Source organism: Acipenser ruthenus, chromosome 9, assembly GCF_902713425.1.
Source record: "Acipenser ruthenus chromosome 9, fAciRut3.2 maternal haplotype, whole genome shotgun sequence".
Lineage (NCBI taxonomy): Eukaryota > Metazoa > Chordata > Actinopteri > Acipenseriformes > Acipenseridae > Acipenser > Acipenser ruthenus.
The window spans coordinates 49,798,815-49,804,529 of NC_081197.1; positions in this window are offsets into that span (position 1 = coordinate 49,798,815).

Here is a 5,715-nt window from a genome sequence, read left to right on the forward strand (position 1 = left end):
TTCTGTTTTGTTTTGATACTTGGTATCCATGGTGAAAAATATCTAATAAGCTACTACGTCAACAGTTTTGAAGTTTGGTGGCAGGTGAATTCACTAGCTATTCACCTCTGTTGTAAAAGAGATGGCAGGCCTAGGTATTGTTAACCCCTTTTATTTTATTTTTTAATAGCCCAGATTTGGCAGTCTAACTTAACCCACAGTGCACCTTGAATCATCAAAAGAAGGTGCCCCCCCACCGATTGTTTGTTATCCACACGTCATTAAAATCATCAAGCAGGGCAAGCTGCATTTATGATATTCAAATACAACAACCTTATTTAGCCAGATCTCAATTTTACATTTTAGGTAAAAATACAAAATGCTGTCTTCACAAATGGTATTCTGGTGTTATTAGTTTCTGCTGTTTTAAGGACCCATGACAGTTCTTCTCTAAATAGTGACAAATCATTGCTGAGCTATTCCACCCCAGGTGGTAACATTTTCCAATTTATTTTTCCTTTTTGATCATTTGTATGAATGTTTTTTGCCTCCCATTAAACATTATTAATAATTGTAATGCGGTTACAGCTCTCATGATGGATGCAGATCAAAGCCAATCGCAACAACTAACCAGAATGTTAATAATAGAGTGGTGCTGGCACCTCTCATATTCATTTGCATCAATCACCTGCTCCTGCATCACTAATTACATCTCCAGTGTGAAGAAGTAGTATGTCAGTACTAGAAATAAGAATGTTTTCCTGGTACTACATTGCTTTCTCGTTAATTTACGATTTGATAATTGTCAAATGTTGTTAATTCTTGGTAAGGCCATGTACTACAATTTTTACTTAAGGGACTTTTAATTCTCTTGACTGTTTCCAATGGATATACATTGGTTTGCAGAAGTATTCACCCCCTACCAATAATGTCACATTTTGTTGAATCAGCAAAACTTGCATAGAAAATGTACAAAATGAAATTTACTGGTTGCATAAGTATTCAGCCCCTTAAGTCAGTACTTGGTAGAAGTATTTTTGGATATCTCTACTAGCTTTGCACAGTAGAATGATTAAATTTTTGCCCGTTCTTCACCGGAGAATTGCTCCAGTTCTGATAAGTTTGTTGGGGATCATCGATGGACTGCAATCTTCAAGTCTCGCCATAAATTTGATTGGCTTCAGTGTGGCTTTGGATTTGAGCTTCAGGTCATTGTCCTGCTGAAATATGAATTTCCTCCCCAGTTTCAGAGTCTTGGCTGACTCAAACAGGTTTTCCTCAAGGATTCGCCTGTACTTTGCACCATCCATTCTCCACTCTATCCTGACAAGCTTCCCAGTCCCTGCTGAAGAGAAGCATCCCCATAACATGATGCTGCCACCACCATGCTTGACAGTTGGGATGGTGTTGACTGGGTGATGTGCAGTGTTGGGCTTGCGCCAGACGTAACGCTTGGAATCTAGACTGAAAAGTTCAATTTGTCTCGTTTGACCACAAAACCTTTTTCCACATTTATGCAGTATCATCTACATGCTTTTTTGCAAACTCCATACGTGCTTTAAGATGAGGCTTTTTGAGTAATGACTTCTTTCTTGCCACCCGTCAATACAGGCCAGCTTTGTGTAGGGACTGGATTATTGCTGATGTGTGAACACTGACTCCCATCTCTGACACAGAACTTTGCAGATCTCTCAAGGTCATTGTTGGCTTCAGAGTGACATCCCAAACCAGTTTCCTTCTTGCCCGGCTGCTCAGTTTGGGAGGGCGACCTGATCTGGGTAGTGTCTGGGTGGTATGATGCATCTATGATTGCGTATAAGGTGCGTGCAATCTGAAGTGTATATCAAGAGGTTCTGTAAGACCCCTAGCCCATTCTAGAATTTGGAACCATTAAGAATTGCAGCTGAAGGCACTGCTCCGTGGTTACGATTGTGGTTATGGCTTCTTTTGTGCATCTTTAAATAGCTATTATTGCGGTGTGGGTGAAGTTCTTTCAACAGCTTTTCAAAGAAAGTGCTTGTGTTTTGTATTTCTTGACCTTTCCTACTTCTTTTCATTTTGTCCTTTTTAAAATGCAATTCTTTTTCTCTGCAAGTGGAAGGTAGATTCATAACATTCACTTTGATTGCTCAGTTATTTTCCATCATGAGTTTATCATTCACTCTGGTGACCTACTATGCATCAGTAATTTCCCATTCTAAATTCACAGTTAATTCCAGTTATTTATCATACATTTTTTAAACTCAGAAAAATAACCTTCAGAACAAAGGTACATTCTGCCGTTAAAGTATTGCCATGAATGTATTTTTAAGATCAGGATAAGTAATTCAGATTTGATTGGTATTGACTGATTTTTATTTACCAGTATGTATTTATTAATTTTCCAGTCTCCGTGTTGTTTTGCTGTGGTCAGCTGTTATTGAATCCCTTTTCCATCTCTGAAGAACAACACTAATTCAGATAATGAAAAGGAGCAATAAGAAGTGACTTCAAAATATTTTTCAGTTACTAAGGTTGTGTCATAAAAGCTGAAGTTGAAATTATTAGTTCAATTTGAATTTCCTTTAATATAAACTGTAGAGCATGAGGGGGATAAGAAAGTGAATTCCCTGAAACTGTGGTAGATGTACAAGAATGTGTAAACTAATGATTATACTGTTGGACAGGCGAATAAGATAGTATTCTGTTCTGACCTTAGAAGAGAAGACTTGATTGATGTAATGAAGTGTGACTGTATATACTTTAACAATTCTCAGTATGTCCATCGTCTGACAAGCATGTTGGTGACATTCATTCCTGCCCGTGTACTGGATACGTGGACCTCTAGGTAGATACATAAAAATGTAAATGAGAAATAAATAATTGTATAGTTGCATGTGAGGCACTCCATAACATGGACTAAAGAAGGTCTTAAGCAAGTTTAATCAAAGTAGAAGATGTGGTTCTCTAGATATAAGAAACATGTGTGATATACATCTGTAATTAGTAATCTCAATCTGTAGACTGTGTTTCAAAAGGATACAATGCAGTGTAGACTTGCAGGTAATCCTAATTGAAGAGAGAGAACCATCCAGGGCACTGAATGCATGCTGGGAAATCTTTTTTCATATTGCATCAGGTTATGATTGTTGCCCTCCTTCTGATGGCTGTTGTGTGCAGCTGTGACCTATAATGATTACACTTCTTTGTCTGCTGCAGTGTTGTATTACTCTGAATTGTGATGCAGTAACTTGACTTATTAAATCCACCAACCTGAACCCATTGCTGCAATGTGTTGCTTAGGAAATGGTAATTTGCTTTCCTTTGAAAAATTTACACTGCATATCTGAGCTGCATCAACTTGCTTACTAGTACTCACAGCTGTAATTTCACAGCTGGATAGGACTCCAACGTTCAAGCAAGGTCAAATCATTTGTCCCCTTAGACACTCAGTGAGTCATTGCCTAATGGCACTCGAAACAGTGGATTGTTTTTTTTTACAGATTTCAACACTTATCGTTGTTTATCCCATACTGAATATTTGAGAATTGAAAGAAATGTAGTATGCTTAACTTTTTGTGAGCAGAAAATATCCTAGACCTGTGGTTACCAACTTTGGCCTTTAAGATTTATTCCAGTACAGGTGTTTATTTCAACCAGTCCTAAATTAGTCTAATTGAACCTGCAAAGGGTTAATTAACTCATTTTGGATGACTGGAACAAAGACCTGGACTGGAGTAGACCCTTCGGCTCTAAACTGTTTGATATTCCAGCTTCATAGTAAGATGTCTGCCAGAATATAAAGCCTTTGTTTATTCTATGATTCTCTCTGACAAGTTTAATCACGAGTCTCGTACGAGTAAAATGAACCCTTTTGTGGCAGTAATTTTACAAGACTGCACTGTCAAAACGTATCTCGGAGACCATTTACAATAGAGACTTGTTGGAACAAATTTAGCATTTTTTTTTTTTTTTTTTTTTTTTTTTAAAATCTGCTGCGTGATAACAAGAGTCCACAAAATCCAGAACGTGTTTCCCACCTTTGAGCATTCAATTTGCAAGTTATTACTGAAAAGAGGTTAATCATGTGTCAGTGATATGCATTTAAATTAAATTGAATCTACATAAAAGACAATTAGCCATCACATGCATTTAAATGTTGTATTTATCTCCGTCTTGCGTCATATCACAAATTGGAAGGCATTTACTTCAAGCTTACCTACTCATAAATGGTCCCCTCACACAAACTATTTACCCTGTAAAATACAAGAAGAAATGATACATACCGATATGTTTTTATTATTTAAATCTATAATAGTTGTGCACAAAATTAGTACCTGTATTATAAAACCTTGACAGACGGACATTTCCACTTTCTTAAATCAGACACCTATATAAGACTTTTGAATAAGCACTAAAAGCATGATACAGTACAGTAAAAGGTGGATTTGGACATTTTATTTCAGCTTGTGAAATGCTAAGTGATGTAACCAAAGCTGACTTTAATCAAAGGTGTTTAAAGGAAGTGTGCACTGATTGGGTAAGACGGACAAACTGTTAGTAAGTAATCTGTAGAAATATCACATCCTATGAAGTCATATATATATATAATTTTTACTTAGGGGAAACCTGTTTACCTTTGGGTGGAACAGAAAGCTTATCTATCAGTGCATTATTTCATTTGATACTTAACATGGAGGAAGCAATCTCTCTGAAGCTATTTCTTTGTGTCCCAGTTGATTAACCCCTGAGTGCAGCAGAATCCCATTAAAATGGAAATTCAGGAATCATTTTAATACGTGTGGCTGCCACATGCCGCCAGTCCAATGTGCTTTCATTTGTGCTTTAATGTTTTCTTAGATTTCTTTTTCTTTTTATTATTATTATTTTATCTGCACTAGTAATTTGTAATTCACAAGCCCAGTCCCTGCTGCTGCAGCTTCAAAGACCTCATCTTGCTGCTCTCAAAAGAGACCCTCCAGTCAAGCAAGTGAAGGTTACTGGCAAGGGAAGGTTACTGGCAGCTCCATTCATTACAGGGGTTTTATGGCTGCTGCCAGTTTCTGCACCTGACCTGGATTTGTTAACCTAGCATTTCAGTTACCTTATTATAGTGGAGGGCTCCAATTTAGCAAAGGATGTTAAACTGGTGTGAAAAAAGAAATTAAAGCAAAATAAAACAAACTGGTCAAAAACAGCCATGTGCCAAAACATAGTCATAAATATATACTGTAGACCAGGGCTGGATACCTGACCATTCTACATTCTAATTATATCAGGCAAGAGGTGGGAACTGTATATGGAACCACCAGCTAACATCTTTGTGTTAAAATGCTGTCAACATATAACATATTGCTCATAGTTGTTATCCCAGTACTTTACCTACTCTGTAAGGGTCAGTCTTAAAATGCACAAGGCATCCTAAAGCCAGCACATGCGAGGAAACTTCCAGAAATTATACACATTTTGGGAAACCTTTTTAAGCAACTGTCTATTCTTTGCTTTTCACATTGACCAGATATGGTCTGTCAGCGTACAGCTCAATAGAATGATTTATATTCAAAACCATGACATCTTCTGTGGAAGTTGCCAGCCTGCATAGTCACATGATCGATGAGTCACATGCTCAAAGACTGCAGATAGGCCCAAGGCAAAAAGTAGAAGCCAGGTCTACTCCAGGACATGTTTCCTTGTTTCTGTAAACACCTGTCATCCAGCATACATTCTCAAAAGTTTTCTTGTGTATGCTGGGGTTAA